General features: G+C 35.8%; 1 protein-coding gene across 22 annotated transcripts in view; it reads left to right on the top strand.

Moving 5' to 3' along the window:
• The window catches only part of RBFOX1 (RNA binding fox-1 homolog 1), a 541,423-nt gene that overhangs the window by 185,347 nt on the left and 332,961 nt on the right, over positions 1-23,115 (top strand). The window contains exon 1 of one of the 22 annotated variants that reach the window (XM_085514220.1): positions 19,525-19,636. The exons of the other annotated variants lie outside the window; for them this stretch is intronic. The gene's annotated coding sequence lies outside the window, so the exon portion shown is untranslated. Of the gene's footprint in view, positions 1-19,524; positions 19,637-23,115 lie in introns of those variants that run through there. 22 annotated transcript variants of the gene reach the window in all.

Genomic DNA, 23,115 nt, shown 5'->3' with positions numbered 1-23,115 from the left:
CCCACAAAGTTTGTACGCTGTGTTCATGCATATGTATACAAAATGGCATCTGGTCTTGTAGTCTTCCTACCAACATCCTTTCCTCTGCTCTGTTTTTGTTCCAGTGAAATCCTGAAGTGTTATAAATGAGGCAAGTTACAGAGAAATATTTCATGTGCAGCTCACCACATTTTAAAACAATCAAGGCATTTAAAGAGAGACAAATTCTAAGAGGTCTAGAGAATAACAAATCATAACATAACTTTGAAGTTGTAATGAGAATAAGTTGTACGGGAAGGTCTCTTTACAATTATTGTCATGAGGATGAAGTAACACAGTGCTAATGTTTCATGTACCCTGTGAAAGATGATAATAAACTGTACTCCTTTGACCTTATTAATGGTCTGTAATTTGACTTGTTTGCTATTTGCATTTTTTTCTTTGCTTACAGAATTTGTAACCTATGAAGATTAGGTGGAAGTGACAGTGAAACTAAACATAACTGTATGCTAGAAAGGTCAATTACCGAGAATGATAATTCTGATACATCCTTCTCATGACAAAGACTGTAGCACGATGGCACTACATAAATCTCTTGCAGTAACAGAGGCTTTTCCAAAAATGAAAATGATAGTGTTGCTGTTTTAAGAACTGCAAATGAAAGTGCCCTTTTTTGCCTTGCAGTTCCTTGAATACTCAAATCGTGTTTACTTTTTGCTCCTTTAGAAGCAAATACATAGTATGCTCTTTTTATGTTCTTATTTTACCTTAGAAACAACAGCTTTCAATATGGAAGGACTCCCTGCTAAGTGTTCAAAGTTGAAGGAGGCTGTATTTTATGCAGCGTAGAACATTTTCCAGTCTTACCTGCCAAGCATTTCCCATGTAAGACTTTGGCTAAGTAATTAAATACATTTTCAAGAATACCAAGGAACCAGCATTAAGGATCACAACGTATTGGTGTACTGCCTGATTCAGTGCTCAGTCTGATGAACTTCTTAACTGTGTTCTTTGATTTCTACCTACTTGACAGAGCACTGAATCTGGCAGTGCACCAGTACTCTGTGATTCTGAGTACCTTGTGATTATTCATCAGTTTATTCCTGCAAAGTGAATAAAGTTGCCAGTTGCTCGTGTTTCTGGTGCTTTATCACCCCTCATTTTGAGGCTTGACAGGATGGGAGGTGTCCTTGTTGCTGCTATTTCACTAGCTCAATGTAGGTGTTGCCACTGGGGACATAGAGCCCAAGAATGACTGGAGATACTTTAGGAAGTCATGTACTGTTGGAGTGCAGAGTGGTTAATGGACTCTTAAAATATTTTTACTAAACAGGCCAGCAATTCACTTTTGCTGAGTTATATGCTTTTCTGGTTACTATGGCATTGTAATTTGCTCTGTATTCCGTATAAATTCTTAATTTGGAATAGTGCAATGAGTTTTCAGTTATCTAAATATGAATTACAGTAATTTTCTAGGATGTCTTGCTTGGCAGCTATTATTATTTTCTACAGCATTCATATGACAAATTATATTGCCACATAAATTATACCATTAGTTTGCTATTAGTTTGTAATTAAAAATGGCTTAATCTGTACATACATTGAAGATCTTACAGATGGAAAAGAAAATAGATTCAGTAAGAGCCTGTTCTCCTCACATATAAATGGCTTTTGAATAAAGCAGAAGAGTAACAGGGTTGATAAATGAATTTAATACAAATGTTTATGGTTGTGATTACTTATTATTTGTAAATGGCCAAGCAACAGATGCAGCTCATAGTGCAGAAACACACTATTTCCAGTGTTCTACAAAGTTATGTTGGAATAGTGTGTGATTTTTATCTTGTATTCTTCAGAGAACACATCTGTAAATCAAAAGGAGTGTTAGGTCTACGTCAGATATTAAACAGTGCTGATTCCAGAAGGAGTTCTCATTCCAATTTTAAGGCATCGTCTTTTGCTGTGTTTCAGTATTAGATTGGGCAACTGATAGTTCATCTAACACATTTATTGTTAAGTCTTCCTTATGTGAGAGCCATACAGGTCCTAAGAAAATATCAAGGTAATGATGAATAGGAAGGAAACTGGAGGGAATGCAGTAGTTACCCAAAGCCCACTGACATCCCTAAAACCAGTCCAGAAGGGACATTAACTGCTCGAGTAGAGATGTAAGGAAATTGTCTGTGAAGTTCAAATGTGGGTTTCAATCCAGTGCTTCTTGTTCTGTAAAGTCTGAGCAGTAACTTCTAAGAACAAGGGTAAAATCCAAGAATATTCTTTGTTTTGCATAATTAATATGTTTACCCATTTAATGAGTCCAGGAAATACACTGTCTCTGATTTTCTTTCGGAGAAAGTAGGCGAGCTTCATGCTGAAGTACATCTTAGGAAATGTTCCATTTACTTGACAAAGGGTCTGAGTGGAACCTTAAGGGAAATAGAGTATCTCTAGGGAGATGTGATCTTACAGCAAATCAGAGCCAGAGAAGTTTTCCTTTTGAGCTTTTTCAGTAGCTGATCAGACTTTCAAAGGATACAGTTTAAAATTTTGTTCACCAGATTTATTTGATTATGCACACATTATGGGAACATTTCCAGAGATAAAATGTTAGATGTCTTACTGACTGAATGTCAGAAATGCATGTTGTTTAATAGCTCTTTCTTAGACGGAGCTTTTTGTGAATAATCCATACTCACATACAGGCATGTTTTCCTTGAGCTCAACCATCCTGATCAGCAGAAGCCTTTCGAGTGACCACTCTAGAAATTCCCACTTCTGTAGATGTGCTTTTACCTGTCTGAAACATAAATGTCACCTTTTCCAGAGCAGACTCTCTTTGTTTCAAATTACTCCACTCTAGCGATAAACAAAATGAAGTGCATATACTGAGTAACATATGTGATGGGAGAGGGACCTTTGTGGAGTGCTGTTCTGCAGTAATCTCTGCCTGCCAATGGGAGTCTGTCTGTCAGCCTGATGCTCCATCATAAGTCTTTGCCACGTCATGCTGTGCGTTGTTCAGAGTGCAGGATTCCCATAGCACATGCTGTAGTTAGCGGGATGTTCTTTAGAATGTAAGACCAAAAATAAGGTCTGGAAAGATCTCTTCAGACTGTGGTTGAGTTTTTAGTGTTTTTCTGCTTAAACTCGAGCTCTCTTGTAAGTAATGCAATGAAAATGGCAAAATCCACAGTCATTTGTTCATTCTATTTGAAAACCCTTAAATACTTTTTGGAGGCTTTAATTGTACAATGAGAGATAAAGTTATCACCACCAGAATTTCTGTGGGCATATGTTCGCCATATGTAACTCTGTTATTATAGCACAGAATCTCAGAAGGTTACAGCCTTATGGAAATTTTTGTCAGCTATGTGTTCAGAATTGTTTTGCTGCTCACATACAAATATTATGTTGACATCTGGCAGACGGTTTACTAGTTATTTAAAATCAGTATACTTAAAGATTTTTTTTTCATAGACACACAAAATCTGTGTTTTTAAACAGTATTTGATAGCTAGGGAATGTTGTAGAAGTGGTGTCTGTGGATGTTGGATGTGATGGCAATTGGCCATTTAAGGTTTGAGAATGTCTTCTAAGCTACATTACTTTCTTTAGCACTGATTTGGATCATTATTATTTTCAAAAAGTGATTGGAAGCAAGTTTGGGTTGTACTGTGCAACCTGGTCCAGAGCTCCTTTCAGTAACACCGAACATTTGTAACTCTCTGATATCTATGTATATTCAAAAGAAGCTAAGCTTATGTCATGGTTGAAACTGATACTAAAGCTAGATGTATTGTGGTACTATATGTCAATGGGTGCCATATTTTCTGCATAAGGGAATTAGGTGATGCATGTTTGTTTCATCTGTACTTCTATGTCAGATATCATTTTTGTCAGTGTCCCTCTGGTGCTGTTTGCTGCATGGCAACAAAACGTAACAGGATATTGGTGGGAAGGTTCAACCTCTGCTGCCATCCCACCAACATCCACCTTTGATATTGTGGGCCAACATCATGTGATAGAGGAGGCATTAATTTCAGAGCAGTCTTTGTGATATAGATACTTAGTAGATGTACATTATGTGTTGCTTGTGTTTCTTTCTTACTCTGTTTATAAGTAAATCCTTTTATATTAGAAATTCATCTAACATGTAAATAGTAGGCTGCAGCTGTCTCTGGACGTCACTGAGGACACTGTTTTTCTTGTAATGAGACTAACATTGGGGTATATGAATTAAAAATGTATTTCAGCTTGAGTCTCATGGAATAAGCCTGCAATCTGGGAAAGAAAAGTAAGCAGCTACAGGATTCTGAAAGCCTGTACAGTTAGTGTAGGGAATAAATAAAAGGAGCAGTACAGATGTTTTCATTGTGTTAGCCTTTGTTTGCTCTTTTGTAATCTGCTTTCTTGTATGGGACTGTAGACCTTGAATCTCTTTTTCGTATTCCTCTCATCTAGAAAGTAGAGTAGCATAATGGAAAATTCACAAGTTGTTCAGGAAAGAGAAATCCAGTTTCTTAAAGCTGTGAGCCTTGATGTTTTAATCTCATGCATTTTGATAGTGTTTGATATTCATAACCGATAGATTTGATACATTTTTAGCAAGGAAGTTGAAGATGATGAGAAAACACAAGGGGAGCTTCACGTTTCTCACCTTGTACTCAAACATTCCGGTTTAATTTTCACTTTTTGCAACAACACTGTTCCTTGCATTAAGGCTGACTGGGTCTTACATTGCCCTTTAGCTTTAATCCATTTCATGTATATACAAAGATTACCACAAAACAACTACAACATCTGAACTGCCAAGTTAGCTTTCTAAAACTCTAATTTTAGCATTGATAGCGATAGAAGCGCTTGAGATTCAGGAGAGATCCACTTAAAACCAGTGTAAGTTTGTACTCTTAACGTATGGGATAAATCTTGTCATTTCTATGTAAGTAAAATAACAGATTTGTCAAGATAGAAACAGAACTGCAAAATATGCATGTCCTAGTTGCATTGTGGAAGGAAAACCTCATAAGACAGCTTAAAAGAGAAGGCCAATAAAAAATTAAACTGAGACGGCAACTTGGAAACGCAATTCAAATTATTTTAATTTGTAGCATTATAAATATTTTATTTACAGTTCAGAGAACTATATTAATGTGAGATTGGAGTTCACAAGCTGTTTTTCAAGTGAAACTATTAGCTATCTGTGCTATCGTAACAGTTTTCTTTCTATTGCATGAACCACTTTTGATTAATATATATATTAACTGCCATACAGGTATCATAGTTAAGATTGTGCTACATATCACTGTATTTACTCAGGTGTGAATGTGGGTTCTGACTCTTTATGAAGTATAAATTAGATCTGGAGATCATAGAATGGTGACATAAGTTAATGGTTTGGGAGGTAGGAGCTCAGATTGGATTTCCTGCATTAATGAGAGGAACAGAGAAATACACAGAATAGCCATCTCTTGTTTAATGACATCTTGCTTGCAGTGTGCATGTGTACAATGTGTATGTGGAGTTCTTAATGCAATGGGTAGTGTTGTTGAATTCAATTCCCTTCTAATAATCAATTGCTTTTATACCTTATATACCTTTCCATATCTCACATATAAAGGGGTGGCTGGCCTGCTAATTTACACTGCTGCCAGGTTTCCTGATAGTTAGGAATATCACTGATACAGTGAATGTTAGTGAAAACTTTTCCATGGTTTCTAAGGCAAGTTTAAACGCTACCATGCAAATCTTAGCATCTTGATTCCCTTTGAAAGACCTTTGCTGAGGAACTCATGATGTTCTGATGTGCTAACGTGTTGAATGTCTTTATAAATACTTGTGGAGACACCTGGTGTGTGGAAATATTATGGTTTAAAAGAGTAAATGCATGCATTTCTAGTTATGTGTGAGCTGCTCAGTACGTTGTAGAAAGGATTTCACCACTTTTTAAGCTGTGGTTTCTGTTATTTAGGGGGTCCTGCTGTTTGCAATCTGTGTGTTTGTACATCTTATTGTTTAAAATGTAGCGCTGTTTAATAAGATGTAATTGGAAAGTGGGACATAAAGAAAATAGATGGCCTTCTTTTAAAATTAATTCCTGTTGTATAAAATCCTGTTCATTAAAATTCCATTCCTACATATCAAATTAAGAGGCCAACTAAGGATTAAAAATGTTTCTAAAAAGAAAATGCAAGCTGATTTTTTTTGGTGTGTTCTATTTGCTGCTGTTGTCTGCTAGTTCATATTTTGTCAGTTTAGTAATTTCAGGTTATTTTGTGATGCTGAAGTTGTAGTGAAGATTTTGCATTTTAAAGCACAGCTTTCAGGATTGGCTCAGTGACAGACTGAATTGGGCTTTTTGTCCATGGGGTACGAATAAGCACAGGAACACTGCTGAGGTGAGGAGCTGGCCCCAAACCTTGTGCTCCAGGGCAGTGCAGAGACAGGTAGCTTCTGAAAGAAGGTGGCTGGTGTATTCAGGCTGTCAGAAGAAGAAGATGTAGATACTTGTTAATTTAAAAAAAAATAAATTAAAAAGTCAAGTTTTAGTACCCTTCTATTGACAGTACTAATCAAGTGGCAGCCTGTGTTTTGTTTTGTTCAGTATGGCAATATGAATCTTGTGTTGATGGCAAGCTGCTATTGGCTTCATCAGAAGGAAATCTAAATTTCTGGTTTAAAAACTATGATTCTGAAACAAGACACTGCTGCTTGCTAGATCTGATCCATTGCTGAGCAGTTTATTTGCTGATGGGAAATGCTATATGTGGTAACATTGAATAGAGCAGGAAATAATGCTACTCAGAACAAAACCATACCAAAAAAGTGACCTGAAAATAATTAAGTATAGGAAAGTAGAATAATTGTTTCATGAGTAATAATGTTCATTTACAAACTATTACATTAAGCAAAATTTAAATTAGATTCTGTGGCTCATTATTAGAATTTGTGGATGGGAGAGGATGGTGTGTAAAAGTGCTGGTATTGGTAATGCTGCAGGGGATAATTTTAAAAGTAGGATACGAAGCATTTTCCTCTCTCCTGAGAAATAGGGTGGTGAAAAAAAAATCACACAGTGAAATAAGAATGGGAAAAGGAGATTGCTAAGAATGTCCTCTGATTTAATAACGTTCTTGAATTGCTTTGTTGACTAGCTAATGAAGCATGGTGCCAAATTTCAGTACTGACATAAGTCAGTGTATAGCCAACTAACAGTTGCAATAACAGGGTTACAAGTCCAGGAAAGGAGGCCTGTTATGTAGTAAATATATTTCAAAAAAAGAAAGGGATAGATTGAGTTTTACATTACTGCTACATGCATTACATTGCTTTTACTGTCTAGGGAGGTCCAATACGTTGTTTATTACATATACATGAACACGGGTTTCTTCTAAATTAGATTATCAAAAATAACCTTTCTATTGCTGTGACAATACTTTTCTTCACAAACTAATACTCTGCAAAAATGTTTAAAATTGAATTATTCCCATTTCCTTACCTCAAATATTTCTAGTTGAAATTGCAATTCCATTGCTTAGCTTTACTCTCAGATACCTGGATTTCTTTGTGAGGACATCAGCATATCAATTCGATATAATTATCTTAATGGCCACATATGAAAATAGTAACAGTGGTTCAGTCTGGTAGCTAACATTGGTCAATATGAAAGCTGGAGGTAACCTCACAAATGTCTCTTGTCTTCCTTGGCGTACTGTCTCCTTTTGTTTGTAGCACCGTGGTTGTTGCAAGGGGTTTCTGATCTGTCTGCTAATGGACACATAAAGGTCAAACGTTTTTTGTTTTTGAAAAAGAGGAACTCTTTCTTGTGATCTGAACAGTTGAGCATTGGAACAGTTTGCCAAAGAGATTCTGTAGTCTCCAGCATTGAAGATGTTCAAGAATTATCTGTATAAAACAATACGAGTAACCTGCTCTGATGTTGGGGCTTGACCCTGCTTTATAGAGGTTAGAGATCATCTGAGGTCTCTTCTAACCTGATTTGTCCTGTGGTCTGCATTTTCTCCAGGCAGATCTTTTCAGCATATTGTATTTCTGTCTGTACCAAATCCCATTTTATCCTTTATCCATTCTTCTCACATAGCCCATTTCCTCCTTATCAGTCCATTCCTGCTGCCTGGAAAGGTTGTGCTCCCTGATCCATACACAGTCATCCTAGCCTAACCTGATCTCCACTACTGTCAACCTAAATACCTATTCTTACCATCTGTCTGAAAACTACTTCCAGTCTAATTCTTTCAATCTGCTTATCTCTTTCCTTGCATTACTGCACAGATCCCTTTGCACTCATTTTTTTTCCATTCTGACATGAGTTAGGGATCTCTCTGCATTTCAGTTTTCTGAAAGCCTTGTGCTCCTTCATCAAATATTCTGAAGGGAGCACACTTTGGAACGTCAAATGGAACTCCTGTCACAAGATTATCTTTTGTCAAACTTTTAACTTTCTAATCCAGTTTTATAGAGCAGGACACTTCAGTTAATCCCATGAAGTAGGTTAGTAAGAGAAACTTATTCTTATCAAACTTATGTTTTAAATCTTGGAGTTTAGCTTGTTTTCTGAACTTGAAACAAGGTATTGATTACCTGTATAATCAAAGAATGATTTTATCAGTTCCCATGCCTACTTTCACATTCAACTTTGCAAGTTAACAAAGCAAGTATTAGAAAGTAAAATGACTTTCCATGCTAGAATAAGAGTTATATTGATTGATGCTTATCAGAGTTGTCTGGACTTTGTGTGGGATACAAGCCTTTCCCATGCACTTTTTGCTGCAGAGTAGCAATATGTGAGTAATGACTGTAGAAAGACTGGTGAGGTATTAGCACAGTCTTCTCAGAGAAGTGATGGAGTCACCATCGCTAGAGGTGTCCAGGAAACATGGAGAAGTGTCACTGAGGGATGTAGTTTATTGGGCATGGTGGGGGTGGGTTGATGGTTGTATTGGATGATCTCTGTGGTCTTTTCAAAGCTTAATGATTCTGTGATTCTATGGTTTTCAAATATTTACCATTTACAGATTTTTAAGTCAGCTACTACTTTAGAATGATTTGGTTTGTATTCATTTTCAAGTGTTTAACACAGTCCTAGCTGTATTCTTCCCCAACACCTTCTCCACCCAAGGTGTATGTTCTGGATAGACAGAGTGGGGAACAGAAGCCTTGCTACCAGGTTCAGCAAGAGCTAAAACAGGTGCGTTGTCAACACTGTTCTGGTCACAAATCTAAACCATCAATGCACTGGATGCTGTGAAAAAAATTAACTTCAGCCAGACCCACTCACTGAACATGTCTGTGTTTGTTGAGGATGTAAGAACTCATGCAGTTCCCTGTTTTCATGATGCTACTTCAAGTGGGAATATGGTTACTCAATGATGTGGCAGTGTTTGTTGGCCTTTGCTTAGGTTGGTAATATGGGAGCAATCACAAAAGCAGATTATTTCCTTAATCAACAAACTCATTTCTGAACTTGGTTTAGGGTTGACAGTCACAAGCAGAACTTGTCTGTGGTTTATTCAGTAATTACTGAGGTTATGATGTCAAGCATTAATGTTGCATTGCCAGCTGTGTTATTTTTCATTGTCTTTACTGAAATTTGTATTTGCGTGAAGGGTCACTTTGTGTTGTGGAAAGAATATAATTGAGCTTTTTCTAATACCAGACTTCCAATCATTATAGCAGCACTATGATTTTTATAGGGTAGAACTCTGCTTTTGTGTCATTGTCTGTGTGACTTAGCTAATGCAGTCAATCCTTTTCATTCATTAACTATTGGTTGTTTTGTAAGGGAATTTCTGTTCTGTGATATATTTCACTTGAAGGAAATAATGTTTAAGCAGCAAGACGTTTACCTGAATCCACACTATCAGTTATTGCCCCTTTTGTGACAGTACAAAATTGCTTTATGCTTTATGACTTCTCAGCTTCTTGAATAATGCTATTTCTGTTTAATGCATGAACGTCAATCAAAAATGTGGACCATAAAGTACACTTAGGGTTAAACAGAGATTCCTGAGAGAATAGTAAAACATGCACATTTTTACATTTATGGACACTGAATCCAATCCATTTTTTAATGATATGGATTTTTTTTCTTTATTGAAGGATGGAACTGGCCATATATATTCTTGTCGTTAATCAATAATCTCTATTGTTTTTAATTTTATGTTATGAAAGTCTAGAAAATACAGCTGACCTAGAGAGTACTGACTTGATCTCAGGTAGATGGCAGCCAGGGAATGCTGATTTATTATGAAACCTGGGAAAGATCCAAGTGAATCTTCCTGCCCATTTTTATTTTCCCTATTGAGTGGCATCAGATTTTCAAGTAACAAATTCAATGTTTGTGTGTGAAAAGTGCTTGATCAGTTCTTTCCACAACAAAAAACATGAAACCTGAATGGATTATTGTGAAGTTTTGATTCCAATGCAGATTTTATTTGATTCTGCCATTTAAGGCTTTAGGAAATACTAATTGAGTGATGTAATGATTGACAAGATTTAGGAAATTTTACAGTAGAGAGCAGATTTCTTTTAAGATTTTGTCTAACAAGATTTCTTGGATTGTGTTCCTGATTTTAAAGTTTACTGTTACTACACATTCCAATCTATTTGTCATCTGGGAAGGGAATTGCTGTAGCCTGTAGCTGTGGTTGTTCATTCCAACCACTGCTTAGAAAATGTTTGAAAACCTATTATCAGGAAATAGTAGTGGTTGCAGTACTAACAAAGTTGCTAAAGTTACTATAATTTCTGTGCTTGCAGTATAGCCTCTCTCCTGCTAAATCTGCATTCATGCAATTTGGCTGAGATTTCTGAAGGCCATTAATTTGCTTGCAAATGTTCGGCATTTTTAAATTAACCGGTGAGTTGAGCTGCCCATTAATCATAAGATGAAGAGCCACCACTCAGAGTGACAATAAGGCTATGTGTCTTAGTCAAAAATTTTACACCAGTTGTAGCAGCTACAGTAAAATAATTTCAGAAGATAAAACACAGAGGGCTCTAACCTTATTAAAACATGTCAGTAAATAATAGTTGTTTCTTACTGGCTTAATTTCAGAAGTTTCTAAGATGTTTAGTTCCAACACCTGAGTGGACTATTGTAAATTATATATAACTGTTGTTACTTTGGTTAATAAAAATGTTAATAACTGTGCAAAACTGAGCTCATTTCAATGCCATGATGTCATTTTATCATGGAAAACAGCATAATCGAGCAAGACTAAAAATCTAAGTGTGTTTAATATCAGGTTAAACTGCCTTTGGAATGAGAAGTATTGATCGGGTGCTGCTGCTGTTGTTGGAAATTTATCAATTTACCTTAAAAGGTATTATATCTATCTATAAATTATCTATAAATTTAGTTTGGGTCTTTTTGTTTGTTTCTTCTTTCCTACAGCAGAATCTGTGACATAATGTTGACACTAAAAATGAGCATTCAGTTCATTGTATGAATGAAACTGATTGTTTTATTATCCTTTAGGGTCTTGTCGCCAAGCATGTTTTCACATTTAAATGTTAAGAAAAAGCTTTTTGTCTCTCTTCCCATCATTTGCATGAGAATAATTACTTCATTTTAGCTATGGCAAAAGTTATGTCCTATTCTTTCTTCAAGTTGCACCCTGTGGTCAGCAAATTATGGTCCTGTAAGCTGCATGTCTTTATCTGATATCCTTTTAATTAACTTCACGGTATCACAGTTATGGAAGTGTATCAGACGTTTGGACAAACTGAAGAGTACTTGTTATGTTAACAGTTTTAACTCCTTATGAACTCATCCCACAAGCTCTGTATGTTGAAAAACCAAGCATTAACCCAATCTGTAAGAGGTGTGCGTTTTTGCCAGCAATGAACAAGAGCCTGCATGCCATGCTCATCAAAATCTTCACCAGCGGAGGTATCCCACTGTTGCCCCTGTTCAAACCACCACCACCACCTTACTGTGCTCTCAGCCACTGTTTGGTCTCCATATACTTATTCACAAGTGTCAGTGAATGTCAGTGGATACCATTTGATCTACATGGAGGAATTCAGTAGGAAGTCAGCATGTCTGTAAGGCTGTGAAGGCTTCTTGACAAACCACTTGCTAAGTAGTCTTTTCATGTAGATTTTATGTGATGGGTAATTTAAAATTTTCACTGAAATTATAAAACTTCCAACAGATTTCGTGTGCATTTCCCCTCAACCACACACAACAGAGCAGATTCTGCAAAGACAGACCATGCCATGCAGCCTGCGAGTTATTTTCCTGAGGACAACGTTTAATAATGTTGTCTATTGGAAATTTACTATGCTACAAGAATAGCTTTATGTGAAATCTTATGAATTTGGAATATTAATGTAAGATAAATGACTTTTAAATTGATTTCCAGAATGCAATTGATTGTGTTTGCCTGGGATGAATAAGAAGTTATCCACACTTATCTAAAACGTAGATATGCTGCTTCTGAGCAAGTCAGAGAATTATGTAGGAGTATTTCTGATAAGGTGCAATGTATTACACAGTGCCTTAGATTATTTGACAGAAAGGAAAGCTGTGTTTTGGTAAAGCATGTCTTTAAACCATCCTGTATAGGTGAGGAAAAAGTTGGATTTTCAATTTATTAAAAGCAGAAGTATAACAAACTTTGTGCTTACATCTCTGGAACTGATTTCTCCTTGTGTCTAAAGAAGAAACTCGAGTACCACGAATAGAACTTTCTGAAAGAAGCGACATGGTTGGATCTGATTTGAAAAGAGCAATAGTAGGCATATGTCGTGTATCATTATAGGGGGAGAACTGGTGACAGTATTATTCATTATGTGGTTTCAGAGTGTCCTAAATTGGTGTATAAAATTATTGGAAGTGGATGATTTCCCTAGATTACTGCTTAATAGTGACTAAAGGGCCCGCATTACTCATATTTGCAATGAAAACAGTGCCAAAAACAGCAGTAGTTGACTGGAATGAAATGTGGAGCCCTCAGGGTTTTAGCTTGAGATGCAGCTTAATTGTGTGTCTCTTGCTTAATACAAATGTCCCTGAGTCTCTGAGGCTGGTGTATTTTCAACACTTGCAAATTGATCCAGCATTTTCCAAAGTATTTACTGTGTTTTTTCTTGATTGCTTTCTAAACAAATTATTAGAATTACTTTGCAGAATAAAAATAGGTTTCCCTGTTTCTGACTGTTTATCATTATTGAATTCGGTGTTCTTTCAGCTTCCTATCAGCTTTTGTTTGCTTTCTTTATCTGCTTAATCTCCTAAAATGATGTGGTTAGAAGACAGTCTGAATTTTCATGAATGGAATATTCCTTTTGCCTTTCTTTAGAAGGTGTACAAATAATGTGTTTCTTATACTTGTAAATGAAATACAAATGTTGGGAATTACTTTTCAATGAATGTTTTAATGAAATTTTACTGAAGAATTTTAAGGAAGAGTTTAAACTATGGCATTTCTTAGACTTTAGAAGAAAATGTTACTTTTCCTTGAATAGTAACATTATTTTACATTTTACATATTTAACATTACCCTGTTAGTCCTAGGGTATGCACAGAGCATGCCTATAGAAGAACTAAACTAAACCGTATATTAAATGTGATTCAAATGGGACATATTTCTTATTGAGTGATTAGATGCCATTGATCAGTACAGTTGCACATCAGTGTCTCATCCCTGTAGCTTTATTTCTACTGCTATCAATATCCCTATCTGTTAAACCCTTTGTCCCAAACTGTAAAGAATGCACGGGGATATTAATTGAAATTACTATATTTATTTCTCTCTGAGGCAAATTATCTGTGTAATATAGTACTATGTCTGATGGCTGCAGATCTTGGAATTCACATTCACGATAGCAGATACTTTGTGCTAAAGATAATAGGAGGCTGCTTTTCTAGAAGCATCATCTTTTATGTCTGTTTAGTTGTATGAAGGCAAAGCTTAAGGCATTTATATGACGCATATCAATATTCATAGTGACAAAACTTCTAAAATATTCAGGGAGTGAATGTTCACCTCTTCTGTGTTCATCTGGAAAGAAATGATGACATCTCCCATAACTGTGGGATATAAAACCAGATGGAGCGGCATCTCTGCTTTTCTGTGGAAAAGATCTTAGAAACTGGAAACAATCAGACAGTCAAGCCAGTAGTGCAGTGTGTGCAGGGAGGTGCTCAAAATAAAAGTCCATTTCTTATTCCTCTTCCCATATTATCTGTAACTCCAAAAGTAGCCGTAAAACTCCATTTTCTGTATTTCTGGAAAGAAATACGTACTTTTCTTCTACTTTCCACTAAAACTATAGTTAGTCATTTTTTCAGGTTTGCAGTCTGTTTTGCCTGTGTCAATAATTGACATGTGTAATCTCTCTATCCTTACGCTAAATCACAGGATTCTTTTCCAAAGTGAGAGTGGAGTGGTGATGCGTAGCTGCCCACCTGTGTTAAGCCCCCACACTCTTAAGGTATCAAAACTATTTTTGCAGTGAACATTTACGTTGCTTTGCCCCTAAACCTGTAGCAGATTCACAGTAGCCACTGTGTTTATATTCAGCTCTGTCAAAACAACCAGTACAATGCACGGGCTTATTTATAGCAGAAATATTCAGGAGAGAATTGCTGCAAGTGAGGCAGTTCCGGCAGTTCTTATATGTAGAGAAATGTGATGTTTTGGTTGTTTTTTTTTGTTTTTTGGTTTTTTTTTTTTGAAAGGAATAGTCAGTGGCATGTATGTTTCTAACTGTATTTTTGCCTGACTGTTCTGCAGTATCAAATACTTAAAATTCTGCGGCACTCTAAATCGATAGCTCTATATTAATTAGTCCTACTTCCAAAGCTGTACTGATACCATCAGCAATGCCTGCAAGTGAAATAAAGTGAATGAAGCAAAAAGATGCTCTGGCATCAAGCAAATTTTACTGGAGTTGATAATGTTGACTTAGTAGGAAAAAAATACTCTTGAGTTCTTGAATTACTAGAGAAATTGTGTGGTCTGTAGTACAAGGAAGGTTTACAATAGTATCTCTTACTCTTTGAAGTTCTCATTGAGTTATTTTGTCTTAGTAGGTAGGTTGAGTATAAACTAGTACAGTGTTCCTTCCTCTTCTTTTCATTCAGTTTAGAACGATAGCTGCCATTTAGAGCAACATATCAATGTGGCATGAGCAAAGAAACCTATATATCGTTGTGTAGTCTTAATATGCTTGAATTCCTTCCAAGTTGTACAGAGTGATCAATTGATTTATTTTAAAAATCATTCAAATTTTGGAGCTGTGAGCAAACCTGGTTAAAACACATTTAAATATTCAGATCTAATGAGAATTGGGTATTTTGCTATAGCATAGCAAATGGAACAAGAGGTGCAATCATTACAGCAAATAGAACAAACGCTGCAATCATTACAGCTCTGAAATATTTTTTGCAAATCTATTGAGCCTTGCTTTTTAATTCACTAATTCGATATTAGCATTCTATTTGATGTCATTCCTTGAGCACCTCCTATTTAAATTAACAGTACTGACATTGTAACCTAATAGGCTCATCTTTCACCCACACTTTAATTTCTCAGAAACGATTAAAAAATGAAACATTTATTATTTATCACTACATTATTTTGCATTTTCTCTGATCAGTAAGCAAAACTCTATGGCAGTAATAAAATTTGGAAGATGACACTTGAGATTTTCATCGTCAGCACTTCCCAAGACTTAATATTTGCATAAATCTTTGTTTAAACTGAGAAAACTTTTAAATTTAATTTTAACTTTATTATTTTGCTTATCATAAGTATTAAATGGCTTCATTTACTTTCTGAACAAGCTATTAGAGACTGCTGTGTATGAAACATAGGCAGAGTAGCCTAAAAATAGGGAATAAACTGTGACTCAGTTGGAATTCCTTCATTGCCATATGCAATGTCTTATGTGACCTGTTTCCTATTCACTTGAATGGGACTGGGGTTTGGCCACATTATACCATAGGCATACATACAGAGTAGGTCTGCAGTATAGTGTGGGAGCGAGAGACAGACATCATGAATTTGTGCTAACACTTTTCCTGATATTTTCATTTGCTTAGAGAATTAGGAGATACTGATGCAGTGAGATATCAGTTTCAGAAATAAGCTTATTTTAAAGAATATATACTTAAAACTGTATATATAAACTGTATATTTGTCTCTTCAGCCTTTACTTAAACCAACATATAATGTCATTATTTTAGAATATATTATAAAACAAGAATTGTAATAATTATGGCTGCCATGATGACTGTAGGCTATACTCTTCAGCCCACGGATGTACTCAGTGCAAGGAATAATTATTTTCCAGTGGCTTTTTTTTAAGGGAGAGAAACTTTTGAAATGCCAAGCTCCTGTAGGTACCAGAACTTGTCTTGCCCCAAAGCACTTCTGACTACAGTCTCTTTAGAAGAGGGAGATGAAATTCTCTGTTGCCAGATCCACACTCTGTGTTGTGACATCAAGTGCTCCATTATTTCTTAAGCCCCGTCAGTGATTTCATAGTGTCCCTGTGCAAGCCTTTTTAATTTCCAGTGTAGAAGAATTTGCTGATTACTGGCAGTTCTTTGATCACTTCTTCAAACAACTGATTGTAATAATTATAATGTTCTTATTTAATGAGGCAGCACCCCTATAAGGGCTAAGCAAATATTATTTATGGCTCAAGTAATTCAGGTAGAGAAAAGTTTAAATCATTGTGAAGGACTGAAGGAAGAGCTCCAGCATTTCTGTCTCAGATTTCTTAGAAAGAAATATGAGTGTTTACATCCTATAAGATTTGCTCAGCAGATCTGATGCTACACAAAAACATGGAACTTTTTGTACATAAATATGAGGACAGTGCATAGATCTTTGCTGTCATAATTTCAATTCTTATTTGAAAATGAACCTCCAAGAGTTACTGCATAGTATTTGTTCATATATTTTCAGTTTGTCACTTTTTATACTTTTCTGCCAAAACTTCTGTACTCTCAAAAAAAGCTTATGCAAAGTTTCTGCTTAGAAACAAATGATTTTTCAAGGTCTTGCTTGCATCCAGTAACTTGCATTGGATAGGAGTAGGACCTAAGGAAACCAACAACCCTTGCTACAATACAGCCTCTTTAACTGAAATACCTGTGCTGGCATGTAGCCCTAATAGTGACATAGTCATACGGGTAAGGATTATTTGGCAAAGAACAGGTGACATTTTAACAGGTGTTAAAAAGTAGGATAAGGTACATCAGAAAGTGGTGTTTGTTGACATAACTTGTAACTCTGGGAAGACTGTTTGACCAGCAAAGTGCACAGTACTCTTCCTTTGGCAGCTTTCACACACGCCTGAATTAATTTATTGTGTAGTTTTGCAGAATTGCTCTTGCAAGCCTTAGTTCCCATATGTGATTGCCTTTGCAAATGTGGAGTTAAATTCAAGCTAACACTTAAGAGTAGGTTGGAGTATGGAAGAGTGGGCAAAGAAATACTGTAGGCACAATTAACGTTTAGAATGCTGAATAGAAATAAAACCTTCTTAAGATTAGCCAAATTAATATATTTGTTGGCTTTACATTTTATTCACCCCCAAAACTCTTTGAGGTTTCATAATGAGGAGCCTCTGAAACAATGCTGGGAAACTGTCACAAATAGTATCATAATGTTTGATGTAAGTATACTCTTGAGGCACTGTATGCCAAGCAGCAAAAACTGAACAAACAAACAAAAAGATAAAGTTTGCAAGCATCTCTTCCAAAAACAAGCAGGCTAATTATGTTAGCAAACTACATAGGGAGGTTGCCTTTTCTTTCCTTGGTCTCTGAAAACATTAGCATCCATGAAATTTTATTTTTTAGTTGTCAGTCCTCAGAGTCTCAGTGGATTCTTTCACAGATGATTCATGAGGGCAAAGGTCTTCAATAATTTCCACATCATACTGAGCGAGTCTCTGACTTATAGTCTGCCACTTCTTCCTTGCATATTACACCATGCAGATTTCCTTTGCACCAGGCAGTTCTCCCATATTACTGTTCTTCATTTCCCTTATATATTATCCTTATTTTCTCTTTCCATATTTTATCAAAACTTGGTACCTGGAGCGGGACGGTGCATTTCTTTCTTATGTCTGTCTGCCTTTAAATCAGAGGAGGATAACCAAATATGATTAGAATTTATACCAGGGACAGATTTTGTTCATTTCAAATCAGAGTGACCTGTGGGTAAGAGGATTTATTGAAAGGTAATGACATTAACTGCTAGTTCAAAACCGAACAGAGATAAAGGGTCAGTCGTCAGTTCAGTGAGAGGGCAAGCAATATTAAATGGATGGAGTAGGTTAAGAACATCACACTTGGATACCTGCTTTCCTCTTGAAATAAGGAAAAATACAGTAGCAACACTGGCCATATGTGTAATATATTCAAAACAGTTTGCTTTAAGTTAAAACAAATGGATGTGGGAAATCTTTCAAAAATATTATGGAGTGCTTTATAGCAAACAACTACATATAGAATTCATTTGGTTTTTTATGTGCAACAGAACAATACTGGAGATAATCAGTAAGAGAAGAAACCTGCAGATCTTTTAAGAAACTGTCTTTGAATATGTGCACCATTTTAAAACTAAAACTACAGTTGGCCAGGGGTAGCTGCTGCTTGGGGATTAGCTGGGCATCAGTTGGTGAGTGGTGAGACCTCACGTGGCTGGTGGGGTGTCAGATGTTAAGTGGGGATCAGTTGGTGGGTGGCAAGTAATTGTGTTGTGGAGGTAGATAGTTACCATTATATGTTAATATATATATGTTAACCAATAGTTACCATTGCATGTTTGTTTCCAGTCAAACAAACAAACAAAAAAGTAAACCTTTAAGAAAAGCTTCCTTTTTCTTTTTTCTTTTTTTCCCCCAAAATAGGCGATATTTTTTGTTTCACCAAAATTAAACTTTACCTAATAAATCACAATCTTGAAAGCGAACATACAGCCAGTGTTACAATTAGTGAAGCTATGTAAGATAACCCAGTTTTGTAGTGTCTTGTAACTTTCTTGGTGAAAGTGAAAGTGGTTGTGCTCTTATTAAATCGGTACCGATGATACTCTTAATAATTTACTACTGTGAGGTGATGATAAGGCTGCATTTTTGAAAAAAAAAAAATAATTTTAGCTGTACTTAAAATTGCTTGAAATATTTAGAATGCATTTCGTGAATCAGTAATTTGAAGAATCATAAAAATAATTACAATTGGGGAAGTGGTTAAAATTGATGTATTTTGCCTAGTTGTGTTAAGGAAACAGCAGTAATTCCCATTCTAATTATAAAAATATTAAATTTAGGTTGTGGCATACAGAATAGTAATTTAGGTAATCATGTAATGGAGCTGAATTTCTTCTTGGTTACCGAAAGGCCTTTCTCTATTCTGTTGCAATTGGTAGTAATACAGACCTAATTTCAATGCTAAAATATGTATTCTGGCTGGACAGTGGTCTCTTTTTCCACTTTTCTTTATTCAGATACCAGTAACGTGAGGTGGTTTTGGACTTCAGAATGGAACCTTGCTTATATGAGTTATCATCAGTGGGACTCTATTTAGCAGTGGCATTGGCAAAGACTTGGAGGAACTGGTAGAGGCCATTGCTCATATCACCTCTACAAAGCTGACCAGAAACAAGGGAAGGTGAGCATTACATTATAAACACAACCTTACTTTCCATTTGATACATCAAGTTGATAATGGCTCGTAGGGGTTGACGGAGTTCAGAAGGGAAGTCATTCTGAGTATAGGGTTTCCAGTAGGATCAGCACATAAAAATCACTCATTTGATTTGCTTGGAACAGTTGTGAGGCATTTATCTTTACAAGCTTTGTTTGCGTTATTGTCGTTGTCCATAGAATAGAAGAAATTTTTAAAAGCTGTTTTAAAAAAAAGTCTTGGTTTCTCTTTGACTGATGAGTTGTCCAAAGATAATAAGCTGGAGAAAGTAACCATATAGTTTATTGTGGTCTCTTTGTTTCAATAAAAAGGAAGGAAAGAAAAAAGGAAGAAAATGCATTTCCAGAAAGAGTTAAGCCATTTTTCTATTTACACGGTTTATTTCACAAGTGTCTGACTCATTGGGCATAACCAGCACAGTTAAATTACAAAATTACTATTTGGTTCTTTATTATTGACTACAATTCAAAGCTGCTTCAAGCCTTCCAAATTTAATCCCCCCAGTTCTTTGCCAAGAACATTACCTTTTATTTTCAGCATTAAACTGTATAAGATACCCCTTAGGCTACATGTGAGCTCACCCTCCATGATAGGAGCTAACAGAGTGTATCAATTGTTCATGATTTCCTATTCTCCTGTAAATTGGGAGAGGCGGGAGGAGCAGTGGGATGCGAATTCTGTATTGTCAGCAGTTCTGCAGGCTCTGGCTCAGGCAGTGCATGTCGAGGTAATTAATTCTGGAATGTTTTCAGCTCTTCATTCTGAGTTACCGTTTAGCAACCTGTCAAAACTGAACTAATAAGGCCATTGCGTGTATTTTGATATGGTTACTTTAACTGTAGGAATCCTACTTCTCTTTCCCCTTTTGGTTCAAATGATGTTAAGAAACTGCAACTAGACAGTTAACACAGAAGAAAAGGCTTTTTCACCAAGATGCGATACAACCTTTAGTGAAGTTTTTGCTCTAGCCAATTAATTTGGTTTAAATACTCCGAGATTTATGAGTATACTTTGTGAGCTTAATCATCCTTGTGCTCCTCCTCCTATTCCAAAATGGGGAGTTTTCTCATGATTTTATTGCATTGCAAATGTAGAATGGTTATTTATATCTATAACTGCTTAATTGTAGTGTCTTTTATTTGTCGAAATTAGCTCTGAACTTAGGTATAAATTTAAACAAATGAAATCTCACATACATTTTGAAGCTCAAATGTATTTTGATAGATTTGGATTATAAATGATAGAGAATTAGCTTTCATAATGCTGAAAAATCTGTTTAATCAGAAGAAAATATTCAGAAGAAAATATTTTGAAATGTATTTATTTGTTTTTATTCCTAAACAAACTACAGTCAAGTTCTACCCATAATATTTAGGAAGTAATGCCCGAAGTTGTCTAGAAGACAAGTATAGACTGCTTTTCAGATGTTCTCAGATACTGGCTTTAAGGGGAAGATCAGCATGAGGATACAATTACAGGCACAGCTGCACGTATATCAGTCTTTTCTGCCTTAGACAATGTATATAGTCTGTAGATAGAGTCTGTGTGAGCAGTATCTCACATGCACAATACCACATCTGAAAATTTCCTGGTTGCTCACTGAATGTTGAGGTGATGAAATCTGACCAATTTGCTTATACTTGTGTATAGAGAGGCCTCTGTTGTATGTGTGACATGTCAATCTGGCTTTTAAATGTAGTATAGTACGTAACAGGCATACACTGAGATAACCTATTCCAGCCTACAATTCTGCTAATACTTATATGATATGTACATGGATACATATGTATATATCACTAGTACAGTTTAACATGTGACTTCCTGTGTGCTGCGACTGACCACAAATGAAATAACCTTATAAAAATGTAGATATAGATATAAAGGAAATGTTGATATTGAATACATTGTAAACACAACCCAAACTTATGTAAAAGATCTTTTGGGAAATGTACTGCAAACATAAACCGTGTTGATCCAAATTTAGAGTCTAGCAGAACCCTTTTCTTAGGGATTTTTTTGTTCTCCCTTTTATGAAAGTCTTTTTCATGAGAAACAGAATGAAGCCTTTTCTTTGTTCTCTAAATGACTTTCTGTCCTAATGCTTAAGCCAGGAAACTTTCTTACACATTTATTTATTTTTTTCTGTAGGCCTTAATCCTGTTTGGTTTATCTAAGCCTTGCAGTGTTCCTCCCTCATCTTTTCTCTTCAGCTTTTCTACTGTTTCTCTTCAGTCTATTAAACAAGCCTAAAACTGACTCCATCCCCAGATTCTAAGGCTGTGCTTTCAGGGTAGTTTATCAGCTTTACGATATATTAATTTAATGTGCAGCTATTGTTTGAAGTTGAAATAGCTGAAATAATCTGACTTCTTTTTGTTAGTCTTATATGTTCCCGAAATCTATACTTATAGAACAGATATTGCAGAAGGGCATTATAATTCTGTTTGGAAAGAGCTAAACTTTTCTAATCTAAAGATTATCTAATCCATCATTTTTCTTTAAAGCTTAGTTCAATCCTTAATTATTCATACTGGTATATTTTTATCTGGTTTACACATTCTTTCTGTGATTTAGTTAATTGCATGAGAGCAAGGCTATTAAAGGAAATAAACTTTTGAATAGTTATTCTGAGAGTTTAGCTGGAGGAACGAGGTTACACCAGGGATCGAATCCAGCTTAGAAAAAAATCTTTATTACAATCAGTGATGGAGAGAAATAGGAGAAGAATCCAATTTGACTTTCAAATCCCAGGTTGCGATTGAGCTGGAATTTGGAGCGAGCAACTTTTAAGTCGTAAACAAAGAGTGTTTGATAAGGAAATATTTGAGGGAAAATAAATGATACCCCAGGATACCATTTTTACAGAACCATTTCTTCGAGTTGAACCAAGTTGTGATAAAATCTGGTGTGAAATAATTTTATGGGATATGAATAATTTTAAATGCACATTTAGTAAGAGGATTCTTTTACTTCCATCAGTTTTCTGTAATATTTGGAGGTGGCCAGCAGGATTTTGCAATTTTAGATAAGCTTCCCTACTTTAAACGTCTTCTAAGCTAAGCAGAGTAAGCAGCTTGTAGTTCAGAATTTAGAATTATATTTAAGCATTGCTATTCAGAAAATCATACAGCTTTAACTCTGTATTTATATCCCAGTGAGATAAATAAAACTTAAGACTGAGTGTCAGGTTTTTACTAACAAAAGTACTCTACTCAGTTGGCTTCTTTACCTGGCTGAAGCCCTTCAGGCCTTCAAGTGCTCATTAGCTGCCTATTGATTCTGTTAAGAGACTGCAGTCTTCTGAGCTTATCCAAACAATGACAAAATCACACTGGACAGTTCCCTGCTCTGTCTTATCAGAGCTGGCTGCCTGAGCTATTGACAGAGCTGTTATTTGAAGAGAAATAAAGTAAATGCTAGGCTTGCATTTCTGGGCTGTGGTA

This window comes from Coturnix japonica, chromosome 13 (assembly GCF_054131305.1).
Source record: "Coturnix japonica strain WE chromosome 13, WE-NBRP24, whole genome shotgun sequence".
Taxonomy (NCBI): Eukaryota; Metazoa; Chordata; class Aves; order Galliformes; family Phasianidae; genus Coturnix; species Coturnix japonica.
The sequence above is the reverse complement of the archived record's forward strand: the minus strand, read 5'-3'. Positions and strand labels throughout refer to the sequence as shown.